Source organism: Malus domestica, chromosome 16 (genome assembly GCF_042453785.1).
Source record: "Malus domestica chromosome 16, GDT2T_hap1".
Taxonomy (NCBI): Eukaryota; Viridiplantae; Streptophyta; class Magnoliopsida; order Rosales; family Rosaceae; genus Malus; species Malus domestica.
Window position 1 is genome coordinate 18,025,867 of NC_091676.1, and position 25,526 is coordinate 18,051,392.

Sequence of the window (25,526 nt, forward strand, 5' to 3'; positions counted from 1 at the left end):
ACTTAAGGATGAGCCTTGATGTAATCCTACAGTTATGGGAAAGCTTTCGGTTTGTCCTTCATGAGTTCTTACGGCAGTCTTTGCTCCTTCATACATATCCTGTATAGCTTGGATATATGCTACTCGTACTCCTTTCTTCTCTAAAATCCTCCAAAGAATGTCTCTTGGGACCCTATCATACGCTTTTTCCATCTATAAAGACCATGTGTAAATCCTTTTTCCCATCTCTATATCTTTCCATCAATCTTCGTAAGAGATAGATTGCCTCCATGGTTGAGAGCCCTGGCATGAACCCGAATTGGTTGTTCGAAACCCGTGTCTCTTGCCTCAATCTATGCTCAATGACTCTCTCCCAGAGCTTCATTGTATGACTCATTAGCTTAATACCCCTATAGTTCATGCAATTTTGTACATCGCCCTTATTCTTGTAGATAGGCACCAAAGTGCTCGTTCGCCACTCATTTGGCATCTTCTTCGTTTTCAAAATCCTATTGAAAAGGTCAGTGAGCCATGTTATACCCGTCTCTCCCAAAACTTTCCACACTTCGATTGGTATATCGTCTGGGCCTACTGCTTTTCTATGCTTCATCTTCTTCAAAGCTACAACCACTTCTTCCTTCCGGATTCTACGATAAAAAGAGTAGTTTCTACACTCTTCTGAGTTACTCAACTCCCCTAAAGAAGCACTCCTTTCATGTCCTTCATTGAAAAGATTATGAAAATAACCTTTCCATCTGTCTTTAACCGCGTTCTCTGTAGCAAGAACCTTTCCATCCTCATCCTTGATGCACCTCACTTGGTTTAGGTCCCTTGTCTTCTTTTCCCTTGCTCTAGCTAGTTTATAGATATCCAACTCTCCTTCTTTGGTATCTAGTCGTTTATACATATCGTCATAAGCCGCTAACTTAGCTTCTCTCACAGCTTTCTTCGCCTCTTGCTTCGCTTTTCTATACCTTTCACCATTTTCATCGGTCCTATCCTTGTATAAGGCTTTACAACATTCCTTCTTAAACAACGAAAAAAATTATTGGTCACGCTAACATGGCGCGACGGTTTAGCCTTTGTCGGACAAAATTTTTTGGAACAAATGTTTTCGTTGCACAAAATACCAGGATATATACGTGGGACGACTATTCGTCTCTCTAAACTTTGAGCGATCACAATTTATTATTGCGCAACGAAACCTGGCTTGTCACTTGAGTTTTGTGAGACGAAGGTTTTTGTCGTGCAAAAATAAAAATATATTTTTTTTTAAATTTAATTTTACGTTTTGTTTTTTTTATTATGTAATAAAAATAAATTGCATTTTTTTGTGGTAATAAAATTAAATTGCTATTAAAAAATGTAATGAAGAGAAAAATAATATATTTAAATTAATATAAATGTATGTACTATGTACAAGAAAAATGTTTAAAAAGTAAGGAAGTAAAAAACTAAGAAAATAATGCAGCGTAATCTATGTGGTCGTCATGCGAAGGCGGCTAGAAGGTCTCAAGAGGCTGAGACATCGAAAGGGTAGAGGTGTGGCCATGCTTAGGTTGGAGGGGCTTGGAGGTCGACGGGGGACGAAGATCCAGGAGACGAATGTCGGACTGACTGAGGGCTTGTACAATCTGTGACATCTGCCTCCTATACAAGGCGAGCTCAGTCTTAAGGTTGGCCACCTCTGCTGTCAAAGCGATCACCTGACTCTTTGACTGCGATGATGAAGGGACTCTAGGTTCCCGCCGCCGGGCATTCCTCATCCCTTTACAATATATCCCCGGCCTCCGCCTGAGAATCTGATCCAAGGTTTCCGTAATGATTTAAAACCCCGCATCTTGTTGGGGATCCACATACTCGAGCGGAGTATCGGGAGGAAGCTGGGAGGCAGACTCTTGAAGAACCAACTGCCTCTTCTCCATCATTGTTGCCTGTGTAATACAACATCAAATATTAATTATAACATTCATATAATAACCATGAAACTTGAATGCGTAAGATAATAATTAAAATTAAAGAATACTTACATGAAAGGACTCGGGCAACTCATCCCCGGGTTGAACATAAACGTCGCTAAAGACATCGATCTCTAGGAATTTTGAACCCCCCTGAATAGAACAAGAGAAGAAAAATGTTAGTACGAAAAAAAATTAATATTAATGACATACTAAAAATTGAATATGAAATACTTTATTATTACCCGCCGTCGCGCCTCCATCCTATATAAGAAGGGCCTTGAACCAAACTGGTGGAGAAAAGTCTTCTTGTTCTCTATTGCTCTTGTTGGCTTTCGCCTTCTTCTGTTATACAAAAAATAAACGTATTAGTTCAAATTTAAAAAAAATATAAAAAAAATCAATAAATATTAGTAAGAAACGTATAATAATTTTAAACTTAATATAAAAAAAATACCACATAGTCGGGCTCCTAAAAATGACTGCAGAGCCACGCTGAATTATCCTCCCGACCCTTAAACTTCTTCGGGCAACCCTCCTCAAGACTGACCTGTGGATCTTCATATGTCTCAAAATATTGGTGCAGGTCGCTATTCCACTGCTTGTACCGTTCAAAGAAGAGCCTGTTAACGTACGCCAACATATCGTTATTGATGTCCTCGGAATTGTAGTTCGTCTACAATGTAACAAATTAATTACATACATTAAGTAATATAAATATATAAAAGTTGAAGGAAAAACAATTAAAAGGTAGGATATTTACCGACAACTACGCACGCACCTTGTTCCTCACCTCGTCTGGCATCACCTTCCAAGACTTCCATTGCATAGGGCAATAGGTCTGAAGGACGTGACCAATGTTGTGGGCCCATGTGTTATGCTGCTTTGTCGTTAGTGCAGCCCGATGTTGCTCGTCGTATCCAAGAGTGATATGTCCGTTGGTCACCCAGGTGATCTTCGCTGTCTTCAACTGGCGACAAGGTCCTCGGGTGTTTTTCTTGGATGCAATGAAATATAAAATTAATGTTAACTCTAAACTAATAACAAATCCTACTAAAATTTCGGCAGAACCTCCCTATAATTAAAACATTTCCTAATAACCTAAAAATAACATAAACAATATATGTATCCAACACAATGATCACAAATGTTTAATAATAGGTTCAGAACGATGATAATAATAAACAATACATATAATAACTGTTTAATCCTTAAATAACATAACTTAACAAACTTAACCTAAAATAACAAAACTAAGTTAACCAAATTCTTATCATATTTCATATTTGGTATTCCTTATAAGGTTTGTACTTTTGGATACCATTTTAGCCTTTAACTTATTTTAGCATTTATCTCAACTATAGTTGGCATTTTAGGGATCTAAAAAGCTAGAATGACTGCTAACAAGCTGATTATATATAATAAGAAAGAAATTAATATACCTTTGAAAAGACTCTAATTGAACTATTTATGCTCAAGATAAATGGAAACAAAAAAGAATAAGCGTACAAGAGCAACTCTGAAAATTCCATAACAAATTTCTCTGCAAAAAGCTAAGAGAAAGGGGGGAAAAAGTCCCACATTCGAACAAACACCAGAAAACAAGTTATACACAGCACCAACATCATCAATTTTCAATCTAGAAACTGACCAACAAGTTCAATCAAATAAAAAATTAAAACTTTACTTTGTGATCCAATGTAAATGGGATTGGTAACTCTTACTATACCAATGCATGACCATGTCAATAACATATACAATTGTAATGACAATAATTTTCATTTTTTTTTCTATGTTCCTCCACAATATTTGCCATACTTGTTTGAATGTATGAACAAAGATATATTGTGATATGCACCAAAATTTAAATAGTTATAGGATATGTGACTTTATGTTTTAACCAAAAGTTATTACATGTAGACGCACAAGGTTTTTGAGGCAGTGCAACCAAAAAACAAATGAGGCAAAAATAAACAGATAAAATGAGAGGACCATAATCAATGATGGTGCTTTAAGTTGCATCCCACTTTAACTACAAACCATATTAAACCGGCAAGGCACTATAGGAAAAAAACAGTTATCAACGTGCGGGGGCGGTAGTGACCACGCCTGGTGCTAACAGGTAGTGCCACTAATGAGGCTGATGACGCCGGAGCCCGGGAGACCCTAGGACCAACCGGCAAGTGGTCCATATGTGCAAGAGCAGTGGCATCTGATGGATGAGCCAGGGGAGGCGAACGGGGTGCAGTCGTGACCTCTTTACGACTTCTAATAAGGTTTGACATATGCACAATGAGAAAAAAAAAAATCAGTAACTATACATTTGCACAAACATATCCTTCAACATGCCTAATTATGTGGCATATCACTCACTTCAACCCCATAAAAGCATCTTGAGCTATATGCATTTCATTAAAGGAAGAACAAAAGACCAATCCACTTACCTATATGCATTTCATTGAAGGATAAACAAAAACATTCTCAAATAATATCACCGACATATTTAATAAATTCCCAAAAACTCAGGTAAGTCAATACAAGGTCATTGTTTGTTCTAATAAACCCACATTCTTTACCTACCTTATATAATAAACATGTGTATATACACACACATTAACAAACAACATCAACATAAAATCAACTAATTAATTCGTACAAGACCCACATATTCCAGTAAATTGTGCCTTCATATCAAAGTACCCAAAAATCAACTAATTAATCCCTAAATTCTCAACACACAGTTTGTAATTTAACTAATTAATCCCATAATATCAATGTCTCTCCATCCCATAAAACATTTCATCTCCTATAATTTAACATAATATCAATGTCTCTCCATCCCATAAAATATTTCATCTCCCATCAAGTTTCAGGAGGAGAGGGAAAGAAATAAACTTTAGTTTTTGATAGTGTCATATCTAAAACTCAAGTTAGAAATATAACGTTGTAAATTCTTGAAAATTCTTATGAGATTGTACCATATCTTAATTTTTAGATAGTATCCTAAAAATAATCTCCGGTTAAAAATGTAGTACCTGTTGGGTCAAAATTTTATGTTTCCTACTATTAAAAATAGAGACACAATATGAATTACATCAAACTCTCTCTCTTCTCCTTGCCGACGCACCCTCTATTTCCCTCACTATATTCGTCAGTTAAACAGACTCTACATCACAAGTTTAATTTTTCTTTGTGGTACAAATGTTTATTTGGATGATAGAAGTTGATTACATGTTTTTTTGACTTGGATAAGAAGATTTGGATAATAATTTGGATAAAGAGTTCATTAGAGGTGGTGAGGATTATTGATCAATGGATTTAATTGATAAATTACAAGTTAACTAACAAGTTTGGACCAAGAGTTTCTAGATACAATAGCTTAAAAGTTTGACATTACCAAAATTGTAAACCCTAAAAACTGAAAAATTAGAACCCTAATTCAAAGCCACCTCAAATCAAAGCACTTATCAAATAAAAGCAATTATTCATTAGAACCCTAATTGTATAACCCTAATTCGTAAATTGACTAGAGTTATGTAAATTGAAATTTACCTCAGAAGGAAAGCACTGTCGGAGGAGGAAGAGATAGGGTTGTCGAAGTAGGAAGAGAGAAGGCTGTCGGTGGAGGAGGAGAGAGGGGGTGCTGGAGGAGGAAGAGAGAGTGTTGTCGGACCAGGAAGAGACAGTGCGAGGGAGATGGCTGTCGGAGGGTTAGTTTACCGAGAGGAGAAGTGAGGGGAAAGTGGGATAGTGTTTACGATTTTAGTTTAATCTTGAGATTATTGTGCGACGAACAGAAGATATTCGTCCCACAATAAATTCAAATTTTCACAAAATTATTTTCGTGCGTGCCCAATTTTCAGCTGTTTGCGCTACGAATATTAATTAATTGTCGCGCAAATGACAATCGCGTGCAAAGAGCTGAAAATTTAATTTACCCTGGTAAATTTTTTCAAATTTATATTTATTGAAATAAAACCAATTTATTTATGAAATAAGCTAATTAAATTACAAAAAATTACATTTACTATATTTTACATGGCAAGTTGCAAATAAATTGCTTTATTCATCATCTGAACTATAATAGCTTTCGCTGTCGTCGCTATCATCACTTTCGGTCTCCAAATCCTCTTCCTCCATAACTATGTCACCGTCGTCATTCGGGCCCACTGCAACATCGTATCGCGGAAGATCACCAAGGTCAATTGTAATTAGATGAATCAATATTTTGATTGAAGACACTCCTTGTATCTGAAACGATTCTTGGATAAGATTTGTATCTCGAAATGTTTTCGAATCATTTTCCATTGAAGATTGTAAATGTTGGTCAGTGACGTTGTAGTAAGTTGGGTCTTGATCTGGTATAGCGTACACGTTTTTGTGATCCATCATTTGAATAACTTTCCAACCTCTCTCGGTTTTAGGGTCATCTAGATACACAATCTGTTTTGCCATGTTTGCCAAAATGTAAGGGTTACCATCATACCAAGTTTTGTTAATGTTCACAGATAGTAAGCCATGGTCAATTTTAACACTTCCCTGCCTATTTAGGTCTGTATCAAACCATCGACACTTAAACATGATCACTTGGTATCGGTCTTTGTAAAGCAATTGCATGACGGTTGTTAGTTTGCCATAGAAGTCAATGTCCATACTTTCGCCTCCACCTGAGACATGGACACCACTATTTTGCGTACACAACTTGTCATCTCATGCAATCCCCAAAAACTTGACGCCATTAACATGGCAACTTGAGAACAATTCAACGTGAATCGGGCTGAACGCCAAGTTATATAACTCTTCACTCTAAGTGGGGGAATTTGATGCTTTCAATTTTTTCACCTAATTTTATACAAAAATATACACATGTTAGTTTGAGAAAATTAAATACTACAATATATATGTCAAATACAAAACACTTATAACTTACATATTCGAGAAACCACTGTGGAAATAATTCTCGGTGTTTCTTGACATACAAGTGTGATGGATGTTCTCGCTTCATCATCTCTTCATGTTCATCTTCATGCTCATCTAAGTATGCCATTATCTCATCACAATTGTTTAGTATGAACCAATGCACCACCTCCATGACATTTCTGGAAAACTATTATCCTCGTACAGGATCTCCAAAGGGTCGTGCGCTTTGGCCAAAAACAAAAAGTTCTCCTTTCTCACACACTCGTCATTATTGTGTTGAGGATGATTGAAAGCCATCTTGACATCTTTTAAACACATTCCACAGAAAGTAAGTGACTCATATTGAACCCAAGCCTCTATAATTAATCCTTCGGGCTTCGCCACATTGTGTACATTTTTTTTCAGCTTGCCGAGAAGCCTGCCAAAATAAAACGATACGATACAAATTAGTAAGCATGGGCTAATGATGCATAAACAAATGATGAGGATTATATACCTTTCTATTAGATACATCTAGTGATAGTTGACAGGACCAGCAAGTAATGCCTCTTCGGGCAAGTGAACCATCACGTGGATCATACTTGTGAAGAAAGCTAGAGGGAATATATTCTCAAACTTGCATAGGACTTGGACAATGTCATGGAGCAATTGATTAGTGTTCGTTCTTCACAACATTCTTGCCGTCAATTGGGAAAAAAATATGGACAACAACATGACTAGCTTCATTACATCTTCTGGCAATAGGTGCCGAATACCCACAAGAAGTAGGCGTTGCATAAACACATGGAAGTCATGGCTCTTTAGTCCAGCAAATTTACCCCCGTCAACATTCATGCAACGCGCGATATTAGAAGCATACCTATCGGGAAAAGTTACAGATGATACAAACTTTAAAAACTCTTTTTTATCATTCGATTTCATGAAAAAAAACGCAAGATCCCTTCTGGCTTTATCACTATCCCTATTCATCCATAAATCCCTCCGTATGCCCATTCTTTCCAAATCAAGACAAGCTTTGATTGTGTCCTTTGTCTTGCCCTCGATATCTAGAATGATGCCCACCAATGTGTCAAAGACATTTTTCTCAACATGCATAATGTCCAGGTTGTGTCTCAATTTTAGTTTCGACCAATACGGGAGCTTAAAAAACTTAGGCTTGTGCGTCCAGTTCATATATGTAGAAGGTCTGGTCCGACTTGTTGTTTTCCCCAACAGAGCAAAATCCAAATGGTTAAGTTGTTCTAAAATCTGATCACCGGACCATTCTTTAGGTCTGAGGCAATGCTCTGTGTTCCCATTGAACTCTTTATCCTTTTCCTGCCACTCGTGGTCCCATGGAAACCATCTCCAATGACAAAGGTAACAAACTTTTCTGATGTGCCAACTAGATGTTACATCATCCTTGCATACAGGGCATGCCATATAACCCTTAGTGTTTCACCCAGAAACCATTGCATATGCGGGGAAATCATTCACAGTCCACATAACTGCTGCCCGCAAAGTGAACATCTTCCTAGAGTACTTATCGTACGTGCGCACACCGTTTGTCCATAAATCCTTTAGCTCATCAACCAACGACCTTAAGTAAACATTGATTGACCTACCAGGATCCTCAGTTATCAAAAGATTCATCATTATGTATTCTTTTTTAATGCATTTCCAAGGCGGAAAATTATATAGGAATACGAAAATAGGCCAAGTGCTATGGTGTTGGTTTAGAACCCCAAACGGATTGAATCTGTCAGTGGCAAGTCCCAATCTAACATTCTGGGGATCAGCAGCAAACTTGGGGAACGTTCGATCAAACTCTTTCCATGCCTCCCCATCTGCAAGATGCCTCATCACATCATCCGTCAGTGGCAATATTTTTTGCGACGACATTATCAATTGTAATTATTAAGTTTACGTAAACATAGATATGTTTACGTAAACTTTATAATTACAATCAATATTAATATTACCTTAAATTTTTATTCTAAAATTAATATTACCTTAAATATTTAGTCTAAAAATAATTAATACCATAAATCATTCAACTCTTTAAATAACCAAACATGAATTAAAACATAATTAAGTCCAAATACATAACTTAAAAAAAAACCTTTAATTTAAATATTGTTATACAAAACATAAATTTAAAACTACTATTTGGATGGTCCTAGTCCGTTCCGCAAGACTTCATAATGCCACCAATTGTAACCTCCCTCCAACGCACCATTCATCAACTTCATCAACAGTTTGTTTATATCATTGTCAAGAGTATACTTACATTGTTACACATATATGCAAGTAATTAATTCCAATGTATAACTAAAAATATCACAAACTTAATTATTGATCCATCAACAATATACTTACTAATAGTTCATCCATCACAACCTTCTTCACATTCTCGGGCACATCTTCCTAAGAACGCCACTCAGCAGTGGGACAATCGCATGCGCAAACTCCAAATGGTCCTTCTAATCATGCGGGTTGGCGTCATGCACACTTTCATCCTTGTTTTTGTCCACCATCTCAGCACGAAAGAAGAACAGAATTGTGAAGAAAATGGACAACAGAAGCACCTATTTATAGAAAAGTTTGGACCCTTGAGAGACGAAGTTTTTGTCGCGCAAACATCAGTATTAAATGTTGTGTTAATTCCTTTGATTCACCTGCAGTAAATGGTCAAAACTAATTGGAACTTGCGTGATGAACAATTGGTTGCGCAAGTTCTTCGTGCCAAAAAAATTACCTTGCTTTTTCTTGTTGACTTTATGCGATGACGGCAGTTAGTCGAAGCACTATGTATTCTTGCGCGACGAATCGTCGTGCAATTTTTATTTTATTTTTTTCCTATCCTCTTTTTTTTGCGCGACGAATTTGTTTTTACGTCGCGCAAACTATTTTTTCTACTAGTGATTTTATAAGGCTATTGTTTGATTTTCTTCTCTTTGCTACTATACTTTTTTTCTTTTTTGTTTCTTCTTTTTTTCGACAAGAAACAATAGAGTGGTATTTCATTAAACTTCACAAACAATTATAGAGGTTGCCAATTGGATACATAAGCTCCAGTGACCAAGAAATTGATCTGGAGTAAATTTGCATGGTAAAACAAACAAGTAAACCCCTATACAACAACCACAAACACTATCCTAACCCCACAAAATGTCATCAATACAAATATGTTACAAAAACACGATAGATGCAACAGACTTATACCGACGACCTCATAGGTCATCGCATAAATGCGAGGCCACATAAAACCATCGCCATAGAGCAAGACCACAAAAAGTCATCGTTAAAAGACGAGACCACAAACTCAACGCATAAAGCGAAGACAACATCTAACCATCGCAAACAAGCAACTACAACATTCATAGGGCGAGGAAAAGGAATCAAGCACTACTTCGAGAAAGGACCATCAGTCAGCTCATCTCAGTGAGCAGGTCATGAACCAAGACCACACTTAAGCCAACAGCGTCGTCAGATTTGAACGCCCAGGCAGCAGGTCTACCAGATCTGAAAGTGCAAGGATGTGTAGCACCAAATCGGTCGAGGGGAGCGTTACTGCCATGTAAACAAGCTGATGGAAATAGAAACAACCACGAAACCTTCCTAAACCACAAACCAGCCCAAAATCGAGGAACCTTGTAACGAGGATGGCACGAATCTGGGTAAAGACATAGCCAAGGATGAGTTACTCACAAAATGGTGGGAAAGAGCTATGGAGGGGAGGATGGGAGGTGTTATAGAAGCTAAGAGAGTGTAGGGGAGGCGGGGGGGGGAGATGAGGGGGAGAAGTGGGGGAAGGGGCGGCGCTGGGAAGGGGGAGGGATTGAAGGGAATAAAATAGGTGAATGGGTTGGCAGAGGGTTAGGGAGGGGGAGAGAGAGACTGGGAGGAAGGTGGGGAGTGGCTGCCACCTACCCCAAGCCGAAGCAAAGGGCTAGCGACTAAGATTGTAGAAACCTAGGGTTTGGTTTTGGGGAGGGTGAGTCGGAGAGAGCTGAGAGAGAAAAAGAGTATGTTTGTAGCTTATTTTTAACCTCTCTTAATTATATGTGCTCATATATTCCTCAAAGTGATGCTTACCATATTGTATGACACTTGTAATTACATGATCATTGAAGAAAGTTGAGGATTTTAATTTCTCTTTTGATAAAGAATTCATACTCTTAACAATTAGAAAGTATCACGTAACAAAATGTCATCAATATATAACAAGGAAAAAGAAAATATTGCATTCAACTTTGATTAGTGCCCCAAAAAAGAAACACGTACAGAAGTCCGTTTCTCATGTTTAAACTTAGACAACTCTTTCTTTGTTCTCTATTTTTGTTCAAAAACATGACAACTCTGCTTATGGAATGGAGTGCATGCCTGTGCTCCTGTGGATATGAGACCAAAAGAGACACTGAGACCCAATACAGGATGTCAAAGTAGGTTGGTTGGTAGATATATTCTTGAAAGAAAATAGGCTCAAATAGCAAGTCGGTGCATATATCTATATAAGAATATAATTCTTCTTTAATTTTGCAGCTAATCTCAGGACCCTCCGTGTCACTTTATCTTCCAAAATGCAACACAAAATATAATTATACAACTCAGAATTAAAAATATCTGCTGATATAGCAATATTAAGCATTTGGGTGGGTGTAATATTAGTGCTAACAATAATCTTTAAGGTATACTCTGTCCAAACCGAATCGAGTGGAGAGCTTTAAGAATAAGGACTGTTGCATTGCTGTAGGGTACCCCACGGGGCCTAGAGACAACGGACAATTAAGTTTTGGGGTAGTGGTCCCTCATAGAGGCACCCTAAATGAGGAGGAGTTGAGCAGCACTAGACAAATTTTGAGCATCACAAAAAATTCACAACTTTGAAAGGTGGGCGAAGGGTTGTCATCACTCACTGGGTCACCTTTGTGAATTAAATCCATGGGCAATCATGTAATTAACTCTATTTCTGTATATGTCAGACTGTACTATCATTTCATGCTTTGGACCACACTGTGCTCCGCCATTGGAATATCTTGCATTACATGAAACAATAAGCCATATGTGTTCACTAGAAAAACCCTATATCCAAATCCTACCCTACCCACTCACTCCACTACAGTTTTGTTTCTATTTCATTTAATCTATCTAATATTGAGAGAAAGCCAGGGAATATGGTTTTAAGCAGTAAGCACAACATATAATTAGTTATTGTACATATTTTCTGAAGCATGGAACCTAGTTTACATTGACAAAACCAAGGTTGTGAGTATATTTCATATCGATCGGCAATGTGTAGCCTTGAAATCCCAATATATTAATGTCTAAAGTTCTCCATCTGTTGTCGTGATCATTGTGAGTTCGCTATAATAGTTATCTTGATGAGTCATATAATGAATTGCAAATTTGTAACTATGTATCAGGAATATTGTATAGCCTTGGTAGCAAGTCATAACAGTTTGGTTTAGGAGTCTAGGTATATATGCAATTACATATCACTAAATATTTATGTCATAAATAGCTTTGCTTAGCTCGCAAGACTCTAACTATTCTAACGAACATATTAACCTTCCACCAACTCCTCCAACAATTTACATGACCTGGACTAATCCCCACCATTCTATTAAAATAAAGGAAAACTAACCAAAAGGGCTTGAAAAATTTAACTTTTAACCGAAAACCACATTGAAAGTTTATTTAATGATTAGTACAAAGCCCATTTTTATATCAGCCCAAATACAATAGCCCAGACTAAATAACATAGTGGTTTGTCAATTTTACCCCTAACGGATGTGGTTAACCTAATTTAACTATTATGTTAGATTAGTCGGTTTGGAGTTAGCCGAACCTATAAACTAATTGAATTTTAATTTTTGCAGACCAGTTTCAGAGGGGTTTTCAATTTTTTATGAATCTGGTTGAGTGGTTTGAGTAATGCTTGCCGACGAATGTTGAGAGCGCATTTTGAAATCGTGATCACCGTTGTTCTTCGTCTTTGTTAGGGGGATTTTTCCAAAATAAACCTTTGTTTCAGAACAGATTCGCAGTGGTTGCATATTTTGAGATTCTATCGAATCATTGTCATCGGTGTTGTTCGTTGTGCTTGAATATTTTAACTAGAGTGATCGTCTTTCATATTTGGTTAGATTTTCGTTTGGAGGTAATCAACATTGTTTTTGTAGTTTTGTATTCGATTTTGAATTCAATTTTTTGTTTAATTCGAATTCGATTTTGAATTCGTTTTTGCACGTAATATGCTTCGCTTTTTATTTGACTTTATATATTGTTGTTGATTTGTTTTTAGATTAGCAGATTGATTCCGTTTTGTGAAATTTTCAGTTAGGAGTTTCTTATTTTGAAGAATCTCAGGTAAGTTTTGATTTGTTTGTTTATTTTTTTTTAATTGGAATTCGATTTTGAATTCGTTTTTGCATGTATTATGCTTAGCTTTTTATTTGACTTATATATTGTTGTTGATTTGTTTTCAGATTAGCAGATTCATTCTGGTTTGTGAAATTTTCAGTTAGGAGTTTCTTATTTCGAAGAATCTCAGGTAAGTTTTGATTTGTTTGTTTGTTTGTTTATTTTTTTTTTATATATATATATTGTATGTTGGTCATCTTGATTTTGTTTTCCTTTTTCAGAAATTTATTATGAATTAATTCGTGTTCATCACATTTGATGTTGTTAACATTTTTCAGAAATAGTGTTCTTTTTTTTTATGAAACAGTGGATATTTCAGTTTATTTTTTGTTTTTGTGATTGTTGTGTTTTATAACTAGTGTAATTTTTGTTCACTTTATATGTATATTGTTTAACTAATAGGTGTTCATCACATTTGATGTTTATAACATTTTTCAGAAATAATGTTCTTTTTGTTTATGAAACAGTGGATATTTCAGTTTACTTTTTTGTTTTTATGATTGTTGTGTTTTATAAATAGTGTACTTTTTGTTCACTTTATATCTATATTGTTTAACTAATAGGTGTTCATCACATTTTATGTTTTTAACATTTTTTAGAAATAGTGTTTTTTTCTACGAAACAGTGGATATTTCAGTTTACTTTTTGTTTTTGTTTTTTTTGTTTTTTGTTTTTTTGTGATTGTTGTGTTTTATAAATAGTTTTATTTTTGTTCACTTTATATGCATATTGTTTAATTATTAGGTACTGATTTGTTTTACAAATATTGGAATTTAGAATTGCAACAGATTAATAAACAGTTGTTGTTTATTAATAAATAGTTATGGAGAATGATAAACTAGCTCGGTTTACATATGGTGGTTTATGCGTTGTTAGTTCTATTTCATCAACTTCTACCTTCAATCAGATTTGCATTGATCTTTGTTCTAGGTTTAAGGGTTTGAGAGTTAGTTGTTTTGAGTTGCGATATGGTTTGAATGAAAATCCTAATTGCATGTTAGATTGTGATGCCGATGTTCTGAACATGCTGATGGTTCTTAATTTTGTTGGGAAATCAATTATAGAAATATTGGTTATAGATAAATGTGATGGTTCCATAGTTCAGTTACCTACGGAAAGCACATCTTCTTCTTGCCGTACATTAGACTCTATGATTGTTTTTAGTGAAAATGATCATTTAGGAAAGTATGGTTCTTACGGTGTGCACAATTATATGTCATGTGAATGGGACAATTACATAGAATTTGAGGGGCAAGTCTTTAGGGGAGGTTGTGTTGATTTCCGAGATAAGTTGAAGAAGTTTTCTGTTGAATGTAGTTTTGATTTGAAGTATTTGAAGAATGATAAGAATCACATTTGTGTGTTCTAGGAAGGAATCTGATGGTTGTCTTTGGCGTGTGTATGCATCCAAGTGTGATATTAATGACTTTTTTGTTATTCGGAAGTTGCATAATCTGCATACATGCAAAGGTATGATTCGAAAGAAGAAAACAAAGTTGTTGGCCGACAGTTTGTTGCTTCTTTCATCAAGGACAAGGTTCAGTCAAATCCTCTTATTAAACCAAAGGAGATTATTTCAAACTTAAAACAGTTTTATGGATTAGATATCGATTATTTTACTGCATATTTTGGCAAACAAAGGGCAGTTTTTGAGTTAAATGGTGATGATGTTGATGTTTACAAGTTCTTACCTTAGTATGTTGAATCTGCTCGTTCAAGCAATAGATTTCTTCATTTGTTTATTGCTTATGATGCATGGATAAAAGGTTTCATGTTTTGTAGCCCGATGTTATTCATTGATGGTACTTTTATTAAGAGCAAATACAAGGGAACACTTCTGTCTTGCTGGGTAAAAAATGGTAACGATGGTGAGTTAATAATTTCAGACTTTTATATTGGATATTATTTTTTTCTGTTTGCTTACTGTGCAAAAGAAACATATCCAGAACTAGTTGAAGAACATTTTAAGAAATAGTTCAATCAGTTTCATAAATAGGTGATACTTTGACTGTATCTGTTTTTTTTTTTTTTTTGTGCATTGGTCTTTGATTTTATGTTCAAATAAAGAAAAAAGGTTGCAGAAGTAGTTCAAATAGAGTATACTAAATAGTTCAATTACAGTTTTAGAAGTAGTTGACATTTGACAGTGCATTTTCACTTATGTTGTGCAGAGATTTTTGAGGTTGCTTATGCTATTGTTGATTCAGAAACGATAGCAAATTGGAGATGATTCTTGGCAATATTATCTGGTATATTGAGGCCTCAAGGGAGGGTGATCACATTTATGTCGGATAGACATGATGGTATTTTGAATAGCATTCGAGAATTCTTTCCCAAGTGTCCACATTCATTTTGTATTGTTTATTTGAAACAGAATGTGAGTACTTTATTTCCAAAGGCTGCTGGTGAAGGATTAAAGAAGAAAATGATGAATCTGTTGGCAAATTGTGCGTACGCATGTACCCTATCTGATTTTGATGATTGCATGGCGGAATTCAAGGATAATGGGCAAGGGCATGTGAAGAATTTTTTGTGTGATTTGCCAAAAGAGAACTATACTATTGCCCATTTATCTGGTAAGAGATGGGGATTGATGAGCAATGCACTTTCAGAATCTTTTAACGCCATGGTGTCGAATAGTCGTTGTATGCCACTTATGGATCTTCTTGAAGACATTAGAGTTCGGTTGATGGGTAGTATGGCTGAGAAAAGAATATTTGGTCAGAATATTCATACAATTTTGTGTCCAAAGAAAGAAAATGAGATGAAGTTGATGTTGAAGGAGGGCATGCATTGGAGGATTAGTCGTTCTGATGTGGATGTTTTTGAAGTTAGGACGGAGTGAAATCGGTTTGTTGTTTGTCTGGATGATAGGACATGTTCTAGTGTGCAATGGCAGCATAATTGTTTCCCATGTTCTCATGCTTTGCAGGTGTTGCAACATGATATTCATGATGTTTTTTATTACGTTGATGATTACTGGAAAGCAAGCTTTTATCGAAAAACATATCAATTTGTCAAGCATCCATTTTCAAATTTGGAAAAGCCGAATGTTGGTACTATCATAAATGGTCTTATGCCTCCAATTACAAAGGTTCTGTCTGGAAGATTAAAGAAAACTAGGATCAAATCTGCTGGGGAAATCAGTAGGAGTAAGAAGACTGTCACTTGTAGTAGGTGTGGTTGTTCGGGACATAACAAGGTTTCATGTACAGTTGTTGTACAAGAGGGTTGATTCTTTTTCTTTTTTGTTTTGAGAGATAGGAGTTTTTGGTGATATGTAACAGATTTTCATTTTGGACATATTTTTTTATTTTGTTTCAATTGGTGTTTGGGAGTATGTAATTGTTGATTTGGAATTATGTTCGAGTAATAAATATGAATTCAATGTTTTAGTATTTCCAGTTTTACGAAACAGTATGTTGAGTTTGATAAACAGTGAATACATATCTAAGTTTATGGCTTTGTGGTTTCAATATCTGTTTTATAGGTTGTATGTAAGTTTGTGTGTTGCATTTAAAGTTTTAAAGTGAATGCAAGGCCGTTTGTAGGAGGCAAGTATGTTGGTTTTCATTCTTGATCCAGTTAATATTCCATTTTAGGTAAGAGAAAATGAAAAAAAACCACACTACTTATCAAATTGAAGTAGAAAACCAAACTTTGTTACCTAAGCAAACCGAACTATATATCAAATTGAATTATTTATGACAGTGAACTAGAAATCCACTTTTTTACCAAGCAAACTGAACTATTTGTCAAACTGAACTAGAAAACCACACTTTTTTAACAAAGCAAACTGAACTATTTATCAAAATAGATTAAAATTTAGATTAAGTCATGAAACACACACACACATATATATATATAAATATATATATATATATATTTATATATAGAGTTGTGTCAAACATGTTTGATAATGACATTTGTAAATCATAGCAAAAGTAAGCTTGAACATGTAAGTATTGCTTTAGTTTAGACCAATACTTTCCACCATCTCTCATATTTTCATCTTGAACCTTAAAAAGTACATCTACATCAAAATTACATATAATGCGTATTTTTTATTTTTTATTCTAATGTCCAATGCTTGTGAGTTGTTGTGAGATTTCGATATATGCTTCTTGTTCCTTTGTCCAGCTGAAATTATGGTTCATCAAATCCACGAGGATATCTTTCCTTACTTTCATTACTTGATAATCTTTGATACGTCCTTGAACCTTCTGGTAAATTGATAGTTGGTCAATGAAGCTCATCATGTATAAGCATCAATCTAATCTTTTTTACAAAGAAATTCATGGAATGATTATGAGTATTAAAATGAAATTAAGTGTGTGGTACAAACTATTTCTATAACTGTATCAAATTATTCATATTGTTTCTGAAACTGCAGTAAGCACAAACTATACATATATATAACTAAAATGCTTTTAATTTTATAACGTACGATGTTGGTTTCTGTTGTGCACAGGTTCTGTCTTCTTTGACTTGGAATTCAATGTTACTTTTGATAGAATTGATTTTCTTCATTGTGGTTTGAGTTGAATCCATAGCATTTGAATTGCTTGTTGATTTTCTTGCTTTATCGAGCCAATATTGAACAAAGTGGCCCTGCAAAAATTTATAATGTAATAATAAGATGCTTGTTTTCTATAAAAATGATAGAGTTTTTGGTTGTGCGTTTTTGCTTACCACTATTGTTGCATTTTCCCAGTAGCAATCAAAGTCTAGATCTTCATTTGTTGTGCTTTGTCGAAGAGAATTGTAGTGAATCATTTCTGCATTTTTTGTGTCCAAAACTACCAAGGAGAAATGGTTGTAATGAAATAATGGGAAGAAAATCTTTGATACTTTTCCATATTGGTCCATCAATTGGTTGTAGAGTCTTTCCTTGTTTCGCAAAGTTGTTTCAATGCTTTGTTCATTGATGTTGTGCTGTTGAAAATGAAAATCATGTAAAATCATAATTACAGATTAATTGTTCTAATTTTTATATGTATATGTAAATAATTTTTTGCAGAATATTAGTTGTTTTGTTTGCTCACAAAGATTGTTGTGGAGACATAGAAATTCATTTGTTTCATGATGTTCTCTTTTTCTCTTTTCAGGTAGCAGAAAGAATCAACAATCTGAGTTGATGTAGGTCCATTTGCCATCAAACTGTGCAGGTCTTCTTTCAACACCATTATTCTGTAATAGTTGAATTATGTAGTTTCAGCCGTCCAGTATTCATCGCTGCAGGACAGTGCAAAAGTATTAGTTATATAATAATTCGTCAGTGCTTATAAAGTTATGGAGTGTGTAAAAAAACTTTAGTTAAGAGTTTTGTTTTGTATTACTTACTTGCTGTCTGTTGACCAGAATTGAGTTATTCTTCTTCTATCATCTGGTTTCAGCATCTTGTACACTTGAAGTTGTGTCCAATTCAAACTGTTGTCTATATGATTTGTTGCTGTAAGGTCATCCGGGTGTGAAGAAGACTCATCTTTTAAATCTAGGTTGAATGATGGAATTTCACCCAAGATTGTCTTTCTGTTTTTTGTCATTGGCTTTGTTGCTTTTTGGCTGAATGTTTGCTTTTTGACTTGCAGATCATTCTTGTTGAGAGCATGTTTTTTAGAGCTTCAATATATGTTTCTTGTTCTCTTTCATTTGCCATTGGTGAAACATTTTTGTCCGGCAACGTGTCAATTGTGTCACTATGCTCATTTGTTTGTTGTATTGCCTCTTTTTGCACTATTACTTCTTCAATTTGTTGCTTATTTGATTCTGAAACTGGTTTGGCATTTTCCTTTTTCTTGCTCTCTGAAACTGGTTTGTCATTTTCCTTTTTCTTTCTCTTGATTGTTGTTGGTGGTTGGTGTGTTTGATATCTTTTCTTCTGCATCTTTGATTCACAATTATTTTGTTCTTTAGGTTGTGTCTTCCTCTTCCTCTGCCTTTATAGTGGTTGTTTTTTTTGCACCTTTTTCTTTGCACTTTGCATTGGTTCTCCAACTTCTTCTTCAGTAGTGGTGTCAATCTGTAGATGAATTGTCTCCTTCTTCGTACGTGATATGTTTTCTATTTTTCTAAGCATTTTCCTTTGTTCTGTCCTCTTTGTTGTTTTGGATATCATTTTGACATTGGCTTTGGTTGAGTTTGACATTTGTACAGTTATTCTAACTGAAACCATCCGTCAATATAGTTTTTATTAGAATGCAACTTGATTATAAACAAATAAAAATCAGTATGAGTACACAATTATATTTGAAACATACCAAGGTGAATTACTATTTATGGAAATAGACAACATTTTTATAACTGCATAAATCTTTATAAGATTCATATAACTAAATAAATTAGAAATAAAAATGTACAATAGGAGGTTTATTATGTGTAAGATCTGGAAAAATTGCAATTCTATTTATAAATGAAGTAATTGTAAACTGTTTCGTAAACACTGTTTATCAAACTTAAAAAAATACAAACTATTTACTGAATGTACAAATTATTAACAGACAATCACACTTGTTCGTGTCATAGCATAATATATGTTTATACTACTTGTTCCTGAATGCATCCCAGATTTTACTATTTCCGTACATTTCAATTCTATTTACAAATGAAGCAAATTGTAAACTATTTCGTAAACAGTGTTTATTAAACTTAAAAATCATGAACTATTTTACTCAAATGTAAAAATTACAAACAGAGAATCACACTAGTTCGTGTAATAGCATGATGTATGTTTATATATTGAACGATTAGCTAGTAAATAGTCTTTTTTTTGGGTGAATCTGTGATGGATTCGTACTGAGAGTAAATAACAAAATAAATTTAAGCAAATAGTATAATCTGGGTTTTGTTTAAGTTGATGCATGTTATTCTATATGCTTGATTCCAGTAGATGTTAGTTATATAAACAATGAACCGTATGCTTTTGTGAAATATGTTGAGAAAAATTGTAAGATTGTTACCTTTTGTTTATTTTCTGGGTATTTCTGCGACCAAGTTGCTCAGCGAAGCTGAAATTTGCGTGAATTCGTCCGTAAAAGAACTGGAATGATGTACGAAATCGGGAAATGAGGATGGATGATTTGAGCTGGGGGCTGGGTTTCTGGTTTTTTTTTTTATAGTGCATGCAGTTTCTTCATCGTGAATGGCTTATCTGTACGTGAAAATTGAAGTTGGTGTTAGGAAGAGAAAGTGAAGTTAGTGCGAGAGTGAAATGATGATTTTTGCTGGGCGTTAATTATGCGTGAAGGATGGGAAATTGGTGCTGATTTGGAACTGAAAAAAAAAAAAAAAAAAAGCTGTTATTTTTCATTTTTTAGATATAGTGTGTACATGTATTTCAGAAACAGTTTAAGTTATCTAGTTTTTTGTTTTGCATAAATTTATCTAATTTGGTAACTATATTCTTTGGATAATAAAAGGGAACGTTAACAAAAAGGAAGTGCCAAAATGTAAGCATGTGAAATTGTTTTAATATAGTTCTCATTCTTATAAGTTATAACTCAAAGAATTAGGTATGTGAAGTTGATTGGCTTCATACTAAAGTCTACTTCTTTTTCATTTTTATATGGTTTCTTTAGATGAGTAATGATGTTAGGCCCCCTAGGGCAAAAAAATTATAAAACATACGCAAGTATGGGATGGGCACCAGCATACAAGCCCACCTAAGCTCGGGGTTTTGTATGTAGATGTACATTGATAGAAAATGTAATTTGTAAAACTCATGCTAATGTAATAAAATCCTCATCAGGAATGTCATCATATTGACCATATTTATTTTGTCGTCTTTTGTCTTCAAGTATCTTCTTCAGTCCATTTGCATAACTATTCTCATGATTCACAAGTGTAGTTGCAATTTGAGCTCTTTTGGCAAATACTTCTTCCTTCTCAAAGGTGGCTTCTATTGGTTTGCCCTCTTGCACTTGATTTGCAAATTGAATGACAAATATGCCACAATCCAATCTGCATTTTTTTTTCTTGGAAAAACAAATAAGTATGACAGATAATGAGATCATATTATAACATTCGATGACATATTAAAAGTGAAAAATGAAACCATTTCTTGTTCGTAACACTGTTATGCAAACTAGAACTATATCTGAAACTATATTATGACACTATGTTGCAAAGTCTAAATTTATAGTATATTTTCCTAGAATGATTTTGTTTTCTATTTTCTGTGTCTCATTTCCATATATTTGTAGTTAGATGACATATAATTACTAAAAAAATGAACTATTTGTTGATTTGTAATATTGTTTTGTAAAGTGTAAAGAGTGAAAAATCAACTATTTTTGAAACTTCGTATGACATTATTTTGCAAACTACAAACTATTTTTCAAGTATGAGTCTTGTGTTTGTATATATGATTTTCATGGTCCTTCTTATGTGTTTGAATGTATAAATTTGATTGAAAATATAGAGATCAAATTGTTGTTTGTACTTACGAGTCCTCCTTTTGTTGTGCGCAAGTTAAGCATCTTTGAATATCTATTGTGAGGTTGATGTCTCCTTTGAAATCTTTATAAAATGCTTATATTTTGTCTCTCTGCCAAAACAAATAAAAATAACATAAAAAACAAAAAATACAAAAAAAAAATAAATTGTATTATGAAGTTTGATTTTTCCTATCAGCATAAGAATATAGTTTGTAATTGAGTTATAGTTTTGTGCTTACCACTTGCACAACATGATCAAAGTATTGGTCTGTATGCCCATGTACCCTCGGTAGTTTGGAATTATAGTGTGTCATTTTTCCATTTTTAATGTCCCAAACTACCAAGCTACCGTGGAAGTAATGCTTGATAAATCTTAACTAATAAGTAACACTAATTCTTAAACTGAACCAAGAATACACACTTTTTTTTCAATCGTCATATCATTCTGAACAAAGAATACACATTTAAAGTTTTAAAGTGAATGCACGGCCTTTTGTAGGAGGCATTTTTTACCAAAGCAAACTGAACTATTTATCAAACTGAACTATTTAGCAAACTGAACTATTTATCAAACTGAAGTAGAAAACCACACTTTTTTACTAAAGCAAACTGAACTATTTAGCAAACTGAACAAGAAAACCACAATTTTTTACTAGAAAACTGAACTATTTATTGATCTATAGCTGAATAGATCACAACTGGAAAACCACACTGATCTGAATCCACAACAACATGGCCACACTATTTATCAATCAAAATAACTCAAAGTACTTATGAAACATAAACTTAAAATACTGAAAGTATTGATAGATTTACATCAGAGTAGGGCATGCTATTTAAGAAATTGAACTAAAACACCATATTGATTCTGAATCCATACTGTTTATCAAACATAAACACAAAAACTACACTATTTATCAAACTATACTGTTTGTTGAATGTACAAATTATTAACAGAGAATCACACTAGTTCGTGTAATAGCGTAAATAAATGTCTATACTCGTTCGTGAATGCATCCCAGATTTTACTATTTCCTTACATTTCAATTCCATTTACAAATGAAGCAAATTGTAAACTATTTCGTAAATACTGTTTATTAAACTTAAAAATCGTGAACTATTTTGTAAACAATGTCTATTAAAATAAAACACCACCGGAATAGAATGTTGATTATATTTAAGTTATTTAAGCAAAGAAACCAACATATGAGGGCAAGAAAATACTATTTAAAGGTTATAAGAAAACGAGCAGTTATCAAAGTGAAGTAAAAATATACCATTTTGCAGAAACATTGCTCATTCAATGAAATCGAAGCATGCAAACTTACATATTACTGTAAAATCACCGAAAATATCAGAAATTTTGTGGTACGTACCTCTGTTTCTTCTCTGTTGCTTTTATTTCCCAATTTTTTTGTGTGTTTTCGTCTGGATGCAAATCAGAACTCTGAACTGGAAACATAATTCATTTTTTAGAATCTCAAACATGCAAATGTACATATTTAGTAAATTAAAGTAAGAAATCATCAAGAATATCAGAAATTATAGGTTCGTACCTGTGTTTGTCCGATTTCGACTCTGCAAACATACAATTCGAATGTTTTCAGTTTTTTGTCTTCAAATGGAGTTTTTGGGTTGAGAAATTCCGTATTTGATGTATAGATTATTGTTTGAAAACTTGAATTGAACTTGAAAATGCTTTGAGATCTTGACATTTTGAGCAATGGAGGTTTCGATTTTTTGGTACGGTGTGAATGGGTTGGTGAACATTAATGGCATTGGGAGGGATGATGAATTTTATAACTGCAACTTTGGCTAATGGGCTTGGGTTAGGCTCCGTTAGGGGCAATTTTGGAATATTAATTGTTATGCGGTTTGGGCTTTTTGGTGAGCCCGTGTGTTTTAGTTTTGTAGGGCCTAAGATAAAAGTTTTGTGTCCTTATGATTAAAATTTAAGCCATTTTTATTAAATAATAGTTTAGGGTGTTTTTTCATTAAATAAAAGTTAACCCAAGCCATTTTCATTAAAGCTCCTTTAAAATAAAGTGAGTTTTAACGAAACACTCATGGTACTGTTCACTTTTAGCGAAAATGACATTTTTACTCTAAAAAGTCCCTCATTGTAATATTCACCTACAACACCTTTTTGTCATTTTGATTAAAACTCAAAATTTTCAAGCTCTTTTCATTAGTTTTCCTTAAAATAAACCTCTCCTACATCTGTCAATTCTCAATCTCAACTAAGAAATCTCATGTACGAGTTGATCACTTGATAATTAATGAGTTCGATAGTATGGTTGGCTATTTTCACACCTTAAGAGTAAAATATTTTTGTACAGAAAATTGGAAAATATGTTGTATTAATTAGTAGTCGACCATTATTATTTTGAGGTAAAGATGACTCAAGTTTGACTAACCTAAATGATGAGTTCGATACCTAATTGTTATGGTTGGTTCATTATTTGATAACAAAATCTCTACCCCATACAGTAAAATATTTTTGTATAAAAAATAATAGAATATGTGTTGCTTTAGTGTTTGGCCATTATTATTAAGTAAAGATATGGCTACTTAGTATTACGGTTTAATTGTATTCCTCTTCACTTGTAAGTGAGACGTCATAGGTTCGATTCTCGCCAAAGGAAAATTTGAACCACATTATTGCTAGGCTTAGCCACTCTCCCACCCCCTTTAGTGTAGATAATATCGTTTGTTAAAATAAAATAAAAACAAAGATATGAGGTCCTAACTATTAATTAAGGACAAAATTATTATCCCTCAATTTTACTAACACTATAATTAATTCTAATGTGAAATGAGAGTGCAGCCCAAGCACCCAACAAGGCTGATTCTAGCCGAGTGCGGCCTGGGCAACCATTTGGGGCCAAAACAATTGGGAGCACCAAAATTATTAAGGTGGTATCTTCATATATATTTTCATAAGGGTATAAACTTATAAAATTTGGTCAAATTATCCAAAAAATTAACTAGAATTGGTGGGTTCTATTGTTTAAAATTAGTGAGGAAGACTTGGGTTTGAAACACTGTGTGTTTATTTACTTTCCAATTTTTACGAATTTCTTTTTATAAGAATATAAATTTATATAATTTGTTCAAATGTTCAAAATGTTTAACTAAAAGTGGTGGTTTGTGCTATTTTAAATTAATGAGGAGGTTCTAGATAAATGTTGTGTGTGGTTTTTTTACTTTCCAATTTTTATGAATTTCTTTTCATAAGAGTAAAAAATCGTAAGACATTTGGTTCAATGATCAATAAGTTTAATCAGAAGCTGTGGTTTTGTTGTTTAAAATTAACAAGAGGTCTTGAGTTCGAAATGCTATGTGCATGTTTACTCTTTCTAATTTCTAGCAATTTTTGTTTGGCTGTTAATTTCTTCTTAATTACTAGCTAATAGCAATGTGAGTTGTAGTTTTTAAACATTCATTCCAATTCAAGTCTAACCTTCAACAAAGAGTAATGCATAATTTTAGACCAAATTTGCAATTCATATGACCTGTCACCAACAGGTTTAATTAAGTCATCATTCATTGCTTATACATATCACTTAAAGACTTGAAAGAATGATTAATTAACAAGGTTAGTAAAGGGAAGAAAAGAAAAACCTCCCGATTTATATAAAACACTTTAAAAATTCATATAGAAGGAAAACAAAACTCATCATCTATCTACTTGTAAGCCCGGTGTTTTCTGATTACCTTCTCTCAACACAAAATAAATTAGTTTTTCTGTATTTCAAAATTATTGAGTTTGAAGTGCTTTTCTAAGTATTATTTTATCGAAATCTTACATGAGAAAACAAATAATTTT

At 33.9% G+C, this 25,526-nt stretch overlaps 1 long non-coding RNA gene across 3 annotated transcripts; it reads right to left on the bottom strand.

The window, feature by feature from the left end:
* Positions 1 to 1,348: 1,348 nt before the first annotated feature.
* On the bottom strand, positions 1,349 to 2,949 carry LOC139192869 (uncharacterized). 3 transcript variants are annotated; one of them, XR_011577374.1, is made up of 5 exons: positions 2,701 to 2,949; positions 2,395 to 2,613; positions 2,183 to 2,282; positions 2,010 to 2,090; positions 1,349 to 1,913 (listed from the first exon to the last, which is right to left on the bottom strand). It is a non-coding gene; the product is annotated as an uncharacterized lncRNA (long non-coding RNA). The 3 variants fall into 3 exon arrangements; XR_011577375.1 differs by having other exon boundaries at positions 2,395 to 2,560; positions 2,719 to 2,948; XR_011577373.1 differs by having other exon boundaries at positions 2,719 to 2,948.
* Between the last annotated feature and the right edge of the window lie 22,577 nt (positions 2,950 to 25,526).